Genomic DNA, 19,576 nt, shown 5'->3' with positions numbered 1-19,576 from the left:
GCTTTTGGGAGTAATCGGCAGTTTCATTAGGAGCCATTTTGTGTGTTTGTTTGTTTACTCTGAGGGGGAGGTGAAACGACATTGAGGATCAGACTGCTCTATTAGGACAAGTGTGTGTTTTGACAACACAACACCAACATGGTCACAGGCCCATTCAACACAATCAAACACAGTTCCTGTTTAATTTAACACATTTGTCCCCATAATCAACTTAATTGGTCAAGTCAAAAAATGTAATTAGTGATAAGTAATTTTCACAAAATGTCCAGCAAGCACCTTATTGGGTATGTTAATGCTACTATTGTTCTTTCCATTTGTTTTGGAGTAGCATACAAATTCCTATTGCTCCAATCTGTCTCTTTACATCTCTCCTTAAAGCTACCCTTTGCAGAATGTGAGAAAAACAATAGGACTAATAAAAGTGGTTTAGCTAATAATTATGAAGTTAGCTGATGACGTTAGTTACCACTCCCACTCCCTGCCATAAATACCAGCACTGTGAAATAGGATATTTGTGTATCTTGTTCGTGCCTTTTGCGGCTTACTGCATTGACGACATGCTCTTCTTATTTCTATGAACATTTTCAGCGCACATGTCAGGATAAATCTGAGATTACCATGGTAATGACTTTATTAAATAGCATAACCAGAAGTACCGCAGCGGAATTAATCGAAGGACTGTGGGCGCAGAGTGCAGGGGTGGAGGGAGTGTTTGGGGGGCTTTGGGGTGTGTGTGGGGTACCCCTGGGCAGATTGTCCGCGGCTCGAATGAAGTTATTTCCAGGGCTCTGTCCATCTGTTACCGTGGCAGCAGTGACCGAGGCGTTGCCATGGCGCGGTCCACACAAAAGGGTGTGGCGTGGGAACGAGTCCAAGGGTCAGGAGTGAGGTTGTCCGGGTCATAGGTCACAGCCAGCTGGATAGCACACAAGAGGAGGTGAGGGTGAGAAAAGAGGGGAGGAACCATTTTGCGCAGGAGCTGGCCAACTGGACACTGCTGGATGTTAACATTGAACTGAGCGGTGAGATAAAAGGTCAAGAGAAGGGGGGGGGGCACTGTCTGGACTCTATAGGAGGCTCCCTGCATTAGGCCCAATATCCACTGGTATCTAATCATGCATAGCATTTGACAGGCAATTGACTCTGGTCAATGTCCACGCAAATGTGGCTATTGAGAGCCGCAGAAGGCTGTGTGTGTGCCATCGCTTTGCCTAGATAAGTAAAACTCAGGGAAAACAATTGGGTATTTGCAAATATTTAATTCCGGTTCCTTTTGAATAAAAAAATCCAATAGGGAAGAATGCGGCCAATGTATCACAATTGTTCAATGTAGCAAAACGCTATTTCCAACCTAGAAGACACGAACTGTAAAGAACTGGCTTGAACACCAAACCACCACGACTAGACAGCCTGCATCTCCATTCCTCCACAGGCCTTTAGATTCATTCATTTCATATCAACTGCTTTTAAATCTGCAGTTCCATTATCATGCCAATCTAAACATTCAAATGTTCAAAATGTTACAGAACTCAAGTACCAAGTTTGAAACGTTAACCTCAGTCAAAACTAACAGGGTGAGAAACCGATTGAAAATGCCCCACCGCCCCAATAGCGAAACCCATTCAGCCCTACGATCCAAACGGCGGGTTATAACTGAATCAGAGGATAACACGTTATGACACACGGATGCGGTGAATAGTTTACAATGTAATTAAAGCTACACCAACACCCCCTAGTCAACAGCACAGCACATAGACCCTAATGGGGGAAGGATGAAAGGCCGTGATCTATGCGCCATGGCCAACAGTAATAGGATTAAAGTCAGCCATGGGAGAACATGGCAGACCAAGTTCAATGCCCCCGTTGGACACGTTTTGTGATTGGCCAGAAACACTGTTCAGAGCAAGAAGATGAGGGACAAAAGCGTTTAACATTGTGTTGTGGCTACAGATATACTAAAAGGGAGAGCGGGGGGGGCTAAAATATGCGACGGACAAAATTTAATCCTGAGATTTGACAACTCAATCCCAGATGTATCTTTTTAGCTATATTCTATCATTTATGGAATAAATAAGGACAACTATTGATGTATCTTTGATGAAATGCCTTAGTGTAGTTTGATGGTTCAATGAACATGATTTGTTATCGACAGATTGTGTCCCAGTCAGATTTCAGTTTCTTTATACCATGATGTGAATCTCAAGTCCAATGCTTAGCATTTGAACAAGTAAAATATTGAAATGGAGCTTTTCATAATGCAAAAAAAAGGTATGTATTAAAAAATATAAACCCACAGTACAAAATGTTTAATTAAAGTGTAAATAACACGTGCATTGATATTAATAGGAGACTAAGTGAACATTTCACCAGAGTGGAAGTTAGGATTCGCACCATGCTGACCTTTGTTCATGCTTGATGCAGCGATGCCATAACCACATGAAATGTGCAACTTCTATTTGCTCTTTTGAGTTTATACAGCCAAATAAAAGAGGGATGCGTCTCTGGGAAATAGTAAGTTCACTGGGTTCAATCTCTTTAAATCTCTTGCCATGTTGAAGTGACCCAGAGAGCCATTCTGCCCCTCTGTCCTCTCCAACAGTGCAGGCTGGGAGAAGGACCAAAAACGGTCGTTTTACACCAATGATAGTCACTTCCTGCCAAAATTCACAGGGACAGAGTTCAAAGTGATCAGCACACAAATATATTTTAGGCCTCCATTTTCAGAGCCCATTTAATGTGTCTGTAGCCAGGAGGATCGCTGAGTTGGAGTTGAATCTCACCTGTAGCTTCTACACAGATTGGACTGATATGACACAGCATCCCAAGAAACTTGCTAGCTGGATGTAGATCACAAAATAGTTTCCAAGGAGTTCCAAAAATGTGTTTCAAGCTCTGTCCTCCCTTCTGGTTTTAGGGAATTCATATTGAATCAAGCCAATTGTATTCCTCATTGCACATACTGTATCTGGGATGAGTTCTTGTAACAACAGAAGACAGGATTTACTGTAGTGATGACACCATACATCTAGCATAACATATGACCAAAACAATAACATACTATAATGTGTCTACACATTTGAATGTCTTGCAGCCTATTATTTAGGGGTCATGCAAATTAGTTTATGTGTGTAGATGGGGCATTCTGTGACTGTCAGTTTAGCAGAAGTGAGTCACTGTGAACATTTGAAAATATTCAAAACAATCTGGTCTTAATGGCCATGTACTATCCCACCTGGCACAGCCAGAAGAGGACTGGTCACCCCTCAGATCTCTAGGTTTCTTCCTAGGTTTCTGCCTTTCTAGGAAGTTTTTCCTAGCCACCGTGCTTTTACAAATGCATTGCTTTCTGTTTGGGGTTTTAGGCTGTGTTTCTTTATAGCACTCTGAAATCTGCCGATGTAAAAAGGGCTTAATAAATAAATGTGATTGATTGATTGACAATGTTCAACCAAATAAACAAATCTCTGTATTTCATTGGAAATGATCGTCATGGACTGGTTTTGAAACGTGTACGCTAATAATCGGGAGACAAGTACAGGGAGTGAATTTTTAAAATAAATGAAGATAGACCAAAACAAGAAACACAAGTAGAGTACAAACAGAAACAGAGTCAATAATGCCTGAGGAAAGAACCAAGGGGAGTGACAGATATAAGGGAGGTAATCAGGAAGGTGATGGAGTCCAGGTGAGTGTCATTAGGCGCAGGTGCGCGTAACAATGATGAAAGGTGTGCGTAATGATGAGACAACTGGCGACGTTGTGCCGGAGAGGGGGAGCAGTGCCGGAGAGGGGGAGCAGTAGTTAACGGGACAGGTTATGCTAGTTAACAAACTTTGTGTGAGTTTCAGTAGCCTAAAGTACAAATAAAACCTAGACGGAAGAAGAGGTGTGCTTGACAACAGCATAAACAAACATCCATGCAGTAGTGGAAAAAGTACCCTATTATCATATGAGTAAAAATAAAGATGTTTTAAAAGAAAATGACTTAAGTAAAAGTAACCCAGTAAAATACTACTTGAGTAGAAGTCTAAAAGTATCTGGTTTTAAATATACTTAAATATACTTATTTTTGTACTTGTATGTATTGTATGTAGTTTTTTTGTAGTGTGGTTTTCATACAAGCCTTTGGGCTTCCAACCACACCTGCACACCGTATTATTATTTTTTTATTATTTTTATTTTATTTTCTGTATTGTTGTCTATCACTTGTTTTCTTGAATAAATAAATACATAATAAAAACATGAATTCCACCCAAAAACTATATTTTGGTATTTGTTTCATTAGTGTTCAAAATACAGAAATCATCACCGTATGATGCATTTTGCATTATATGTGTCACGGCTGGCTGAAGGACTAGACCAAGGTGCAGCATGGTAAGCGTACATTTTTTCTTTATTAAAAATGACGCAGACAAAACAAAGAACAAAACCAAACCGTGAAGCTTTGGGCTATGTGCCCTGAACAAAGTCAAAGTTACTGTCACGTTCTGACCTTAGTTCTTTTGTTATGTCTTTGTTTTAGTATGGTCAGTGCATGAGTTGGATGGGTAGTCTATGTTCTTTTTTCTATGATTTGGTACTCCTGTGTTTGGCCTGGTATGGTTCTCAATCAGAGGCAGCTGTCAATCGTTGTCCCTGATTGAGAACCATACTTAGGCAGCCTGTTTTCACCCTTGAGTTGTGGGTGATTGTTTTCTGTTGAGTGTTTGTATCTGCACCAGACAGAACTGTTTCATTCGTTCACTTTGTTGTTTTTGTTCAGTGTTCTATTATTTTATAAAAAATATGGACACTTACCACGCTGCCCATTGGTCCTCACCTTTTTCTAACGTTGGCTGCCTAAGTATGGTTCTCAATCAGGGACAACGATTGACAGCTGCCTCTGATTGAGAACCATACAAGGCCAAACACAGAAATACCAAATCATAGAAAAAAGAACATAGACTACCCATCCAACTCACGCCCTGACCATACTAAAACAAAGGCATAACAAAAGAACTAAGGTCAGAACGTGACAATATGCTGGGATGATTTTTGTATTTTGAATGTCTACACATGTGCAAACGAAGTGTTTCTATGATCTATGGTTAAAAAGATAAGAAGAAAGGTCCTAAAAAATGCTTTTCAATGAAAAGTGAAAAAAAAGGTTATTTTCAAAACCTGAAATGAGTTTCTAGCCAGAGGCAGAAGTAGATAGTAACGCGCTGAAAGTAACACGTTACTTGTACTTCAATACATTTTTGGAGGAACTAAACAGAACAAAAATAAAAACTCAACATGCAACAATTTCAAAGATTTCAACGAATTTACTGTGTTACAGTACATATAAGGAAATCAGTCAATTGAAATAAATTAATTTGGCCCTAATCTATGGATTTCATATGACTGGGCAGGGGTGCAGCCATGGGTGGGCCTGGGAGGGCATAGGCCTACTGACTTGGGCTCCAGGTCCACCCACTGGGGAACCAGGCCCAGCCAATCAGAATGAGTTTTTCCCCACAAAAGGGCTTTATTACAGACATAAATACTCCTCAGTTTCATCAGCTGTCTGGGTGGCTGGTCTCATACGATCCCGCAGGTGAGGAAGCTGGATGTGGTGGTCCTGGACTGGCGTGGTTACACGTGGTCTGCGGTTGTGAGGCCGGTTGGATGTACTGCCAAACTCTCTAAAACAATATTTTGGCAGATAAATTAACATTAAATTCACTGGCAACAGCTCTGGCGGACATTCTTGCAGTCAGCATGCCAATTGCACGCTCCATCAAAACTTGAGACATCTGTGGCATTGTATTGTGTGACAAAACTGCACATTTTAGAGTGACCTTTTATTGTCCCCAGCATAAGGTGCACCTGTGTAATGAGCATGCTGTTTAATCAGCTTCTTGATATGCAACACATGTCAGGTGGATGGGTTATCTTGTCAAAGGTGAAATGCTCACTAACAGGGATGTAAACAAATTTGTGCACCACATTTGAGGTAAAGCTTTTTGTGCATATAGAAAAGTTCTGGGATCATGAAACATGGGACCAACACTTTACATGTTGTGTTTATATTTTTTGTAAGTATTGTACTTTTCTAGTTACTCTCTGTAGTTACTCTTTGTATTCTTACTCAAGTAATTTCTGAAGGAAGTAACATACTTTTTAACAGTTACATTTTACCAAATCATTTTAGTGACATAGATTTCGATTATTATATCTTCGCTCTCGGGTGAAAACCTTGCAACTCCAAATGCGGAGATCTTTTTTTTTAACATGAATTGATACTAATGGTTCCCCTTTCAAATCAAATCAAATACAATTTTGGAATGGAATTTAATAATAAGTGATTTCAAGTCTATGTATATAGGGCATCAGCCTCTAATGTGCTAGTGGTGGCTATTTAACAGTCTGATGGCCTTGAGATAGAAGCTGTTTTTCAGTCTCTCGGTCTCAGCTTTGATAAACCTGTACTGACCTGTGAACAGGCATTTGCTCAGGTGTTTGTTGTCCTTGATGATTTTTTTTGCAACCCTGCGGTTGCAGGTGGTGCAGTTGCCTTACCAGGCGGTGATACCCCCCGACATGATGCTCTCAATTGTGTATCTGTAAACTGGTTTGTGAGGGTTTTAGGTGCCAAGCAAAATGTCTTCAGCCTCTTGAGGTTGAAGAGGCGCTGTTGCTTCTTCTTCACTACACTGTCTGTGTGGGTGGACCATTTCAGTCTGTCTGTGATGTGTACGCAGAGGAACTTTCCACCTTCTCCACTGTGGTCCCGTTAATGTGGATGGGGGGATGCTCCCTTTTATGTTTCCTGAAGTCCACGATCAGCTCCTTTGTTTTGTTGACATTGAGTGAGGTTATTTTCCTGGCACTACACTCCCAGGGCCCTCACCTCCTCCCTGTAGGCTGTCTTGTCATTGTTGGTAATCAAGCCTACTACTATTGTGTCATCTGCAAACTTGATGATTGTGTTGGAGGCATGTGTGGCCACACAGTCATTGGTGAACAGGGAGTACAGGAGGGGGCCGAGCACGCACCCTTGTGGAGCTCCAGTGTTGGGGATCAGCGAAATGGTGGTGATGCTTCCTACCTTCACCACCTGGGGGTGGCCCGTCAGGAAGTCCAGGACCCAATTGCATAGGATGAGGTTCAGACCCAGGGCCTCGAGCTTAATGATGAGCTTGGATGGTACTATAGTGTTGAATGCTGAGCTATAGTCAATGAACAGCATTCTTACATAGGCATTCCTCTTGTCCAGATGGGATAGGGCAGTGTGCAGTGCGATGACGATTGCATTGTCTGTGGATCTATTGGGGCGGTAAGCAAATTGAAGTGAGTCTAGGGTGTCAGGTAAGGGAGAGGTGATATGATCCCTGACTAGTATCTCAAAGCACTTCATGATGACAGAAGCGCTTTCTTGGGTACAGAAACAATGGTGGCCATCTTGAAGCATGTGGGGACAGTAGACTGGGTTAGGGAGAGATTGAATATGTCCTTAAACACTCCAGCCAGCTGGTCTGCGCATGCTCTGAGGACGCTGCTAGGTATGCTGTCTGGGCCGTTAGCCTTGTGAGGGTCAACATGCTTAAATGTCTTACTCACGTTGGCCACAGAGAAAGAGATTCCACAGTTCTTGGTAGCGGGCTGCGTTGATGGTACTGTGTTATCGTCAAAGAAGGTGAAGAAGGTGTTTAGCTTGTCCGGAAGCAAGACGTCGGTGTCCACGACGTGGCTGGTTTTCCTTGTAGTCTATGATTGTCTGTAGACCATGCCACTTTATGTCTGTATGAATGTTTCATGACCCCTCGGCCAATGAAATATATTCAAAATAGCTTGTCATCAAAACTCTTAAGTCCACTGGCTCTCAAAGTTGTCTGTCAAATCCCATATCTCCAACACAGCTTTTGCAGTGAAGCGTGCATCTTCACTTAAAGTGATTTTTGTTTGTGGGTTCAATCTTAGCCAGACGCGATCAAGGTATTGTGTTGTGAAATCCCAGGTCCAGCAAAATGAAGGCAGTTATATACAATTTTAAAAACATTACAATACATTTCACAACATAATATCTTGATCGCTAATGGGGATCCATAATGAATCCAAATAACTTTCTGCCTTTGAAATTTTAGATATTTCTGGAGTAAGATAAGTATTTCTAAGATATACACTACCGGTCAAATGTTTTAGAACATCTACTCATTCAAGGGTTTTTCTTTATTTTTACTATTTTCTACATTGTAGAACAATAGTGAAGACATCACAACTATGAAATAACACATATGGAATCATGTAGTAACCAAAAAAGTGTTAAACATTTTATATTTGAAATTATTCAAATAGCCACCCTTTGCCATGATGACAGCTTTGCACACTCTTGGCATTCTCCCACTGCATTGCGCTCTCTCTCTCTCTCTCTCTCTCTCTCTCTCTCTCTCTCTCTCTCTCTCTCTCTCTCTCTCTCTCTCTCTCTTATGACAAGGTCTATAAGTACATTAGTCATACAGTGCATCATCTGAATAAGATTTTTGTGCCATTTAGTTTATTTACAGCTTGTAGCAACATAACCGAGGGGAAGGAGAATGGACCTGCCAAGAAAAGAAAAGACCCTTCAAAGTGGAAAGGAGAGGTTCGGAAGAGGAGGATTCAGGGTAAATCAAACCTTGGCAGGAAAAAGATGATTGAGTTGGCTATGACAATTGATATCTGCACCGTTTGATTATTTATTACTTAAATTAAATTCTTACCTTAATACCTACCTTCACGTTCAATTCCATTCTGAAAGGTGTCTGATTTGCTGTAACATGATTGAAAGTGTCTGATTTGCTGTAACATGATTGAAAGTGTCTGATTTGCTGTAACATGATTGAAAGGTGTCTGATTTGCTGTAACATGATTGAAAGTGTCTGATTTGCTGTAACATGATTGAAAGTGTCTGATTTGCTGTAACATGATTGAAAGTGAAATGTTGATATTTATTGTTGTTTGACTGTTGTAACACTTAACTGATCCTCCTTGATATTTAATTCTGAGTTTTAAAAAATGAAACGTCCCACTAGGGATAAATCTTTTGACGCATTCATCACATGTACTTGAAATAATATTGTGAAATTAATTTAAAATTGTGAAATTATTCGAAATGTCTTTTATACCATTTTACCTTTTTATGAAACTGAGCACATTGATAGATATTAAGTCAACTTTGAATAAGACCATAATTGAAAGTGTACAGCCTACGGACTGTTTGATATCAGTCTTCATTGGAGACTGCCTGTGCTGGAGGACATCTGCAAGATGGTGCTGGCAGGCTTAAATGATAAATTCATGTAAAATCAAGTAGTTGTTATTTTTGTTTGCTGTTACGGTTTACCATAAGGTGTAAAAAATTACCTAACTAAATGTGTAACTTGTACTTAAGTAGTTTTCTGGCCAGATACTTTTTCACTGCGAATCTCATAGTGTTTGAAAATCACTGTTTTTCAAATATTTAAACTTTTGATGATGTCATCGAGTAGAACCTTTTTACTTTGTAGTATTTTCTATAAAACGTAGAAATGCCCTGTTTTTACATATGTATACACTGCAGATAATGAAAATGAGGTTGAAAAATAGTGGAATTGCCCTTTAAGTATAAAAAAAATGCAAACCAGACGGCCCAATTTTGTTGTTTTTCTTTTTTACAGATAGCCACTCAAACGTGCTGGATTGTTTGCATGATCCAGTTGCTGGGTTGTAGGCATTGGGTCACTCAGTTTGGTTGTTGTCTTTAAAAAAAGGAAGGTTGGGTTGTTTATGTTGAGTTGAGATGAGATGTGACCAAAGATGTTCTAATGATATGACTGAGCGGGTCAGATCAGAAGACTGGAGACGTGGCTTAGCAGGGGGATGGCATTCAGGAAGTTATTTTTGGTCACTCGTGAGAGTAAATATCATGACTTTTAATTTGTTCTGTTGTATTGTAATCATAAGTTTAAGTTTCACACGGACACTTTTGAAGCTTTAGAGGCTTGCACAAGTTTATGAGTTCCTGAAGAGTCTATACATATTCCAAAGTTGGGATAGTTTCCACTTTGTTACAATATTCCAAAACATATTATAAACATATTATAAATGTATATTAGAACATATAATGTGCAAAAATAATCAAGGAAAATCGAATTGCAGTGTACAAATGTAATAAGTTTAACAGGAATGACATTTACTCTCACAGGTGGCCAAAAACAACTTTATGAAAGCTACGCCCCTAATAACTTATGGATTACATTAAGAAAAGACAGCTGCTGGGTCAACCAGCATGAAAGGGAATACAAACCCAATTGATGGTTAAATTAACCCATGTTTAGGTAATCCCAACAACCCAATATGTTGGGTTAGTCACGCAACCCAACTGACTGGGTCAAAATAACCCAGTGTGTGATCTGTCCAATATTTACCCAGTGCTTGGTTACCAAATAAATGAAATTGGGTTGTTTTTAGCAGGTTGACATTTATTGTCATGACTCTTTTCCTGGAGGCAGAACTCTGAGATTTCCCCTTAGATAGATATTGCAAAAATTCATGAAAAACAAACATTTGCTATTTTGTCTTAATTTAAGGTTAGGGTTAGGCATTAGAGTTATCTGTGTGGTTAAGGTTAGGGTTAGGTTTAAAAACAGATTGTATGACATTGTGGCTGTGCCAGCTAGTGACCATACTACAGAGTTGCCTCCAGAACAAGAATAATGATGAAAAACCCTAATCTGTTTGTTTTTAACCCAGCATTTTTTTGAGTGCAGTCGCACACTCCAACATTCAGACATCATTCACAAACAAAGCCTTTTGTTTAGTGAGTCCACCAGTGCATGTCCAGGCCCGTCTGAAGTTTGCCAATAACCATCTGGATGATCCAGATGAGGAATGGGAGAAGGTCATGTGGTCTGATGAGACAAAAATATAGCTTTTTGGTCTAAACTCCCCTCGCCGTGTTTGGAGGAAGAAGAAGGATGAGTACAACCCCAAGTACACCATTCAACCGTGAAGCATGGAGGTGGAAACATCATTCTTTGGGGATGCTTTTCTGCAAAGGGGACAGGATGACTGCACCGTATTGAGGGGAGGATGGATGGGGCCATGTATCGCGAGATCTTGGCCAACAACCTCCTTCCCTCAGTAAGAGCATTGAAGATGGGTCGTGGCTGAGTCTTCCAGCATGACAACGACCCGAAACACACAGCCAGGGCAACTAAGGAGTGGCTCCGTAAGAAGCATCTCAAGGTTCTGGAGTGGCCTAGCCAGTCTCCAGATCTGAACCCAATAGAAAATCTTTGGAGGGAGCTGAAAGTCCGTATTGCCCAGCAACAGCCCCGAAACCTGGGATCTGGGAATTTTTTGCAAATTAATATAAAAAAACAGAAATATTACATTTACATAAGAATTCAGACCCTTTACTCATGTCACGTTCTGATCTTTATTTTCCTTTGTTTGGTCTGTATTTAGTATGGTCAGGGCGTGAGTTGGGGTGGACAGTCTATGTTTTGTGTTTCTATGTTTAGGTTTCTGTTTCGGCCTAGTATGGTTCTCAATCAGAGGCAGGTGTCGTTAGTTGTCTCTGATTGAGAATCATACTTAGGTAGCCTGGGTTTCACTGTTGGTTTGTGGGTGTTTGTTTCCGTCTCTGTGTTTGTCACCACACGGGACTGTTTCGGTTTGGATTTCATTCATGTTCACATTTATTGTTTTGTATTTCTTAGTGTTCAGTTTATGTTTTACAATAAACGATATGCACACTTACCACGCTGCGTTTTGGTCCGATCCCTGCTGCACCTCCTCTTCAGACAAAGAGGAGGAAATCTGCCGTTACAACTCAGTACTTTGTTGAAGGACCTTTGGCAGCGATTACAGCCTCAAGTCTTCTTGGGCATGACGTTACTAGCTTGGCAAACCTGTATTTTGGGAGTTTCTCCGATTCTTCTATGAAGATTCTCTCAAGCTCTCTCAGGTTGGATCGGGAGCATTGCTGCACAGCTATTTTCAGGTCTCTCCAGAGATGGTCGATCGGGTTCAAGTCCGACCTCTGGCTGGGCCACTCAAGGACATTCAGAGACTTGTCCCGAAGCCATTCCTGCGCTGTCTTGGCTGTGTGCTTAGGGTCGTTGTCATGTTGGAAGGTGAATCTTCGGAAACACGATGCATCTGAGCTCAATTTCGAGTCCCATAGCAAAGAGTCTGAATACTTCTGTAAATAAAGTATTTCAGTTTTTTATTTTGAATACATTTCAAACATTTCTAAAAACCTGTTTTCGCTTTGTCTTTATGGGGTATTGTGTGTAGATTGATGAGGAAAAATGTGTATTTAATTCATTTTCAATTAAGGCTGTGACGTCATTTGTTTTGAAAAGGTCAAGGAGTCTGAATACTTTCCGAATGCACTGCACTTACATGATATATAAATATGATATACATTAAAAAAACCTATTCCACCACTTGAATATTGATGCCCCTATTAACATTGAGTAAAACTGAAAAGAGTACCATACAAAAAAATCTCAAATTAGATTAGTGTTTGCAATTGCATTGCCCTTTAAGATATGAAGGTAGGTTTTTAAATGCATGATTGTATCAAGTTTAGAAAATGAGTTACAAAGAAATCCAGCAAATTTTTCCAGCTCTGTTCAAATAAATTAACATTGCTACGGGTTATTCATAAGAAATAGAAAAGCAATGTGATCTGCTGTCACCAGCACAAACCATGTGTCATTTGTGTGTAGGTCTTAAAATTGTACATACCGTGTATGTTTTAAGGTTCATTTTCCTAAAATCCCACTACTTCTACTATCTGTTGTATGTTACATTAACACACACTTTCCAAATGAGAATAAACATTTTTTTCTTTCGTGAAATCACTGAGAAAGAGCCTCTGAAAATTATTTGGAGCTGAAAAGCTTCAATTTCAAGACAGAGTCATATCTGGTCCAAAGGGTGACAAAAAAAGCGGTGCATATTATTATGGGCAAGGGCAGGAATGGGCAGGTCGCAGACAGACAGAGAAAAGGACATTTACCTTGAACTCTGGCTGCTCTTTCTCTAGGGTGGGTTCAACAATTGTGCCAGGGTCTTACAGGGTCAGGGGGGCGGGAGGAACCGGGGACAGAGGCCGCCCTGGGGTCGTGGGGGCTACCCGGGGGTCAGGGGGGCGGTGGGGTATTGGCAGATTTGAGGGGCAGATGTCTAATCGAATTGTGGAATGTTTAATTGGTCCCCCTGATTTGCATCAATACAATAGGTTTCTCTTCGCGCCTTGGGCTTAGGGGTCAACCGTGTTCCCTTGCATTGAATAAGCATCATCTGAAAAGGTGTGAACTTTATAGAGCAAGCAGACTGCATTGACGGGAATACACACAATTAAATATACAGTGCCTTCGGAAAGTATTCAGACCCCTTGACTTTTTCCACATTTGTTACGTTAAAGCCTTAATTCTAAAATGTATTACATAGTTGTTTTCCCTCATCAATCTAGTTTCCTCATCAATCTACCCATAATGTCAAAGCAAAAACTGGTTTTTAGAATGTTTTGCTAATTTATAAAACAAAAAACTGAAATATCACATTTACATAAGTTATTCAGACCTTTTACTCAGTACTTTATTGAAGCACCATTGGCATCGATTACAGCCTAGAGTATTCTTGGGTATGATGCACAGCTGTCTTTGCGGAGTTTCTCCCATTATTCTATGCAGATCCTTTCAAGCTCTATCAGGTTGGATGGGGAGTGTTGCTGCCCCGTCTTTTTCAGGTCTCTCCAGAGATGGTCGATCGGGTTCAAGTCTGGGCTCTGGCTGGGCCACTCAAGGACATTCAGAGACCGAAACCACTCCTGCATTGTCTTGGCTGTGTGCTTAGGGTCATTATCATGTTGGAAGGTGAACCTTCGCCCCAGTCTGAGGTCCTGAGCGCTCAGGAACAGGTTTTCATCAAGGATCTCCCTGTACTTTGCTCCATTAATCTTTGCCTCAATCCTGAATAGTCTCCCAGTCCCCCCACTAATAAACATCCACACAGTATGATGCTGCCTCCACCATGCTTCACTGTAGTGATAGTGCCAGGTTTCCTCCAGGTGTGGCATTTGGCATTCAGGACAAAGAGTACAATCTTGGTTTAATCATACCAGAGAATATTGTTTTTCATGGTCTGAGAGTCTTTAGGTACGTTTTGGCAAACTCCAAGCGAGCTGTCATGTGCCTTTTACTGAGGAGTGGATTCCGTATGGCCACTCTACCATAAAGGTCTGATTGGTGGAGTGCTGCAGAGATGTTTGCTCTTCTGGAAGGTTCTCCCATCTCCACGGAACTCTAGAGCTCTGTCAGCGTGACCATCGGGTTCTTGGTTACCTCCCTGACCAAGGTCCTTCTCCCCAGATTGCTCAGTTGGGCCGGGCAGTCAGGTCAGAAATGTTTGCATACCCTTCCCCAGATCTGTGCCTCGACACAATCCTGTCTCGGAGCTCTACGGACAATTCCTTTAACCTCATTACTTGGTTTTTGCTCTGACATGCGTTGTCAACTGTGGGTTATATAAACAGGTGTGTACCTTTCCAAGTCATGTCCAATTAATTGAATTTACCACAGGTGGACTCCAATCATGTTGAAGAAACATCTCAAGGATGATCAATGGAATACTTATGTAAATAAGGTATTTCTGTTTTTTATTTTTTTTAATACATTTGAAAACATTTCTAAAAACCTGTTTTTCACTTTGTCATTATGGGGTATTGTGTGTAGATTGCTGAGGATTTTAGAAAATGTAACCAATTTTAGAATAAGGCTTTAACGTTAACAAAATGTGGAAAAGTTCAAGGGGTCTGAACACTTTCTGAAGGCACTGTATATGGGGATATACTTCCTATATATGTAATATCTGTCTCTCTTATATTGAATGTAATCTCTATTCTTATATATATTTCCACATTATGAGGTTGGAATAATACTATGAAATTGTCACGATGACTATACTGCCTTTTTAGTGTAAGAACTGCTTGACAAGACCGCCTGAAGTGTCACCTAGACCACTCACAGACAGTCCTATCTCAATTATTTCTTGAGAAATGGCTCTTTGCTTAAGAAGCTATTTTTGTTTCTTCTTTTTTGTACCATTTTGATTGAAAATAATTACAGTAAGGTACTAAGAAAAAAATTGATATTGATATTTTTTTTAAATGGCTGCAATTGGCCTTTAAATTGTACTGGAGATGGGTCATTCCGCCATTTCGGTGCCTTTTGAGAAGTGTAACTTCACTTAATTTTAACACATTCTGTCATAAAGAGCACATGTTCCACTTCATGAAAAACAATTTTTCCCATCTCAAGAGGTTAAATAAAAAAAATACTATATTAATTGTCTATTAAGCACCAAATGAAGTAACAGGGTTGACCGTAACAGGTTTGACGATTTCATCTTAAATCAGCCATAAATCACCTTTTGATTGGGGAAATGGAAGCTTGTTGTGTGCAACAGGAAGGGACAATTGAATGCAAGCTTCACAAAAAAAAAAACATTGTTAAAAGATTTCTATGGGTAACAGGGTTGACGTGTTAGGATCGACCAGCTCAGTTTCCCAACATAAAACACCAGAAAATTGCCAAAAGTGTAGAACAAGCTCACCTGCTTTTACACAATGATTTGACTATTAGATGTTCAATGTTTCTTTTGAAAAATATTTTTAAAGGAATAGTTTCATCATATTAAAATGAGAGCTCCTTTCATGTAACAGGGTTGACCTTCAAATGAGGGACAAACATAAATGAATCACTAATCATAGTAAATAAATAATCATCTTCAGCATTGACTTTGTCGAAGCAACAAAATATCTAGGGCTTTACAATGATGGTGAAAACTTGGAGAAATGTGTGGGTTAAGTGGGTTAAAATCTTTCTAGAAGTGACAGAGGGTGCATGGAGGGACATGTCAAAATGATGGATTTGGCACTTTAGCAAATCTTAATTCATATTAAAAATCAGATTTATTTAATTTTCCATGTGGTCTATATTAAAGGGCACTTCATTTAATATAACAGGCTTTTAAACTGCAATATTGGTGCACAATTTCTACTTGAAATATCAAAGGGATGCAAAAGGGGCACTCTTTTAGTGGAACAACCCAGCTATCCGGAGTCAGACTCCTGCAACTTGGGTCAAAGGGAGAGCCAGGCAGAGCTGAGTTCCAGCACCTTATGGGTCCATAGAGAAAAGTAGGATAAAAGTGTGACTATCACTTTAGGGTGAGGGTTGAACATAAGGCTAGAGCTAAGTTTAGGGTTATTGCTAGGGTTCAGTGTAGGGTTGAGCCAGGGCGTGGACATTAAACTAGGGTCAGGGTTGAGCCAAGGTGTGGACATGGGACAAGAGGAAAGTGTGTAGAGACATGGCAGATGACAGTGAGCATGGCTAACCCGCTTTTTCTCTGTCCCTGAATAGAGCAACACAGTATTTCCATCCCGTCTCACTATAAGTTTTGTTAGTTGGAATTCCATTGCTTTTCATAGAGAAACGTCAACATCAAATGCAGTAGTCCTGTCCTGATCTTGTGAAATATAGTACAAGTGTACAAAGGTAGTCTAGATTCCTTCATTTAATTAGGACTACATTTTTCCATTATTTGTGTGGATTCTCTGAAAGCAATACATGGAAATACAATAAGACTGTAATAGTTTCCTAAACACCTACAACACACTCTCAGTTGAAAGGAAACCTCCCCTAAATAAGTGAATTCCATTATTGGTCATTGCCTTTGCCAAAGTAATCTGTGAAATGATTTCCCTGAAAAGAATAGCAGTCAAAGAGAGTCCACCAGAGACGGAAGAGGAAGCGAGACATCCCACTCCCTATTTGTTTCTGGTTCATATACAGTCAATGAACTAAGCAGAACAGACCCAGCTGCTAATGCATTGGTGTCTATGGAAGAGCCACCCCCTTAAGATGACCGGAATTTTGACCATTACTGCCACCAGCTGGACGAGGTACTGAACGAGGAAATAAAAATCCATTGTAGGAAAGGGGGGAAAACTACATCATAAAAAATACAAAAAAAGACATGTCAACAAACAAAACCCATCCCACTTATTCAATCACAGTCCATTCCAAAATACATCCCTACACAGGCTAAGGGGGAACATTCACCGACGGGATTTCTTGCAAGGCCTCGACTGTGAAATCACGTAGACCCAACATTCAGCTACAATCAGAATGATTCCAATTTTCTCAAACTTCTTTTCCGCTTGTGCTGTACAGTTTATGACCATTGCAATAAAAAAATACTTTGAAAGAAGTGGACCAAAGTGCAGCGTGGTGAGCGTACATTTTCCTATTTATTTGTTAAATGTCACCAACAAAAACCAACAACAACCGTGACACTTACAGGGCTATAGTGCCACTAACAAAGATAACTTCCCACAAACATAACAGGGAAAAAGGCTGCCTAAGTATGATTCCCAATCAGAGACAACGATAGACAGCTGTCCCTGATTGAGAACCATACCCGGCCAAAACATAGAAATTCCAAAACATAGAAAACAGAACATAGAATGCCCACCCAAATCACACCCTGACCAAACCAAATAGAGACATAAAAATGTCTCTCTAAGGCCAGGGCGTGACAAGCCCAATCAGTCCTCCGTGACAACAAAATCATAATCAACAGAATAGGGCTGGCTAATAAGTCCTTCGTTTTGGTGTAATGCTCAGGTAAAACAATTTGGCTACCCTATACTTCTATATTTCAAAGTCCTATTCTTGAAGATCGAGGGGTATAACATTTATTTGAATGACTGGAATTATAATAGACTTTGGTTTTTAACATAAATATATATTTTGTTGTGTCTTTGGCTATGCCGGATTAAGTGACATGACATGCTATTCTATCAAATAATTTCTCCGTAATTAATATTACCTGATTGAGCTAATCATGTAAATGTAATTAACTAGAGAGTCGGGGCACCATGAAACAATATTTATAGAGCTGTTATCTTCCGAATAAACTCTTAAAGACCTAGTAATATTTTACATCAATAGCAGTCAATATTAATCGTCATCTTAATTCAGTCTCATCTGAAAGTTGTAAATTCTTGGTTATCTGCACGAACCCTGGCTAGCAAGTTGAATCAGCAATACAAAATTGGGTTTAATTATTTATTTACTAAATACCTAACTAATCACACAGAAATACACATACACATAATTAAATCATAACTTGATTACAAATGACGTCATAAAGGAAAACATCCCTAGCGGGCGGAACAGATATGACAGCTGGTTACACAAAAGAAAATGGCTGGGTTTGAGTGAAAGAGCAGGAAGACTGAGGAACAAAGGGCGAAGCTGTGCTATCATAAATACAGTATCTTATGCATTCTAAATTACTGCCCATTTGAAAAAGGAAAATGCAATAAATATTTACTCTGAGCTGGTTGGTGGTAGATGGAAGGCCGTGTTGCCCAACCGAGTCCTTTGTCCTTTGAAGAATGTCTCTGCTGGTAAATTGGATACGTTGTAGTAATGTCGTTGTCTGGTAGGCAGGGATACTCTGTCTGTTCCTTCCTAACCTGCGTTTGCAGCTGCTGTTGCTAACTCAACGGCTAGGAGGTATCACTTCTGTAGTGAATAAGAGTTCAAAGTTCATACCATTCGAAACCAAAGCTCACGCTGATGTTGGCTTCGTTCTGTAGTTATTATCTGAACCATTCTGACATCGGACCGTCGTCCTCACATCTTTGGAACAGGAGGTTATATTGTCGTCAAGGTTTTATATAGGAAGGGAGAGGAGGGCATGTTTGAAGACTTTCATAGCCCATGTCCCTTCACGGGGGCGGGCCACTGATTGAGCAGAGCCCTACCTTATGAAAACCCAAATCTCACATTTTAGAAGCTAAAATCACATTTCATCCCATCACGAATAATTCCATATTCAAACATATAAATTGAACAACAATTCCATGTGGATCTGATAACTCTGATGTGTAGACTTGAAAACCCAAATCTCACATTTTAGAAGCTAAAATCACATTTCATCACGAATAATTTCATATTCAAACATATAAAATGAACAACAATTCCATTTGAATCCGAGAACTCTTCCACAACCGGGAGGCCGGTTACAACAGAGCCTGGGCGCGAACCCAGAGTCTCTGGTGACATAGCTGGCGCTGCAGTACAGTGTCCTTAACCACTGTGCCACCCAGGAGGCCAGAATTTCTATGTTATCCAAGGGTTTTGCAAATGTAACATCAGTAGGGTAGAGAGAGGAAAAAGGGGGGAAGAGGTATTTATGACTGTCATAAACCTAGCCCCAGGCCAACGTCATGACAATTTGAATATTATTATTATATGTAGAAGAAAGCGATGGATTAGAAGAAGCCTACATAACCAACCCATAAAGTAAAATGTTACATCCATATATGGCCAGCTATGTAACCTTTAACATTGATTTATCCTGCAATTGGTTCAATTGGTGACGTACATGTTGTCTTCTTCTAATGCCTCTTAAGGGGGAATAAATCTAAAAGTAACAGAGTGTGATCAGATTACGTTACTCAATTTGGTTAATCCAGAAGTTACGTTACTGATTACAATTT

The sequence above is a fragment of the Oncorhynchus tshawytscha genome, linkage group LG31, assembly GCF_018296145.1.
Source record: "Oncorhynchus tshawytscha isolate Ot180627B linkage group LG31, Otsh_v2.0, whole genome shotgun sequence".
In the NCBI taxonomy this organism is placed as follows: domain Eukaryota; kingdom Metazoa; phylum Chordata; class Actinopteri; order Salmoniformes; family Salmonidae; genus Oncorhynchus; species Oncorhynchus tshawytscha.
The sequence above is the reverse complement of the archived record's forward strand: the minus strand, read 5'-3'. Positions refer to the sequence as shown.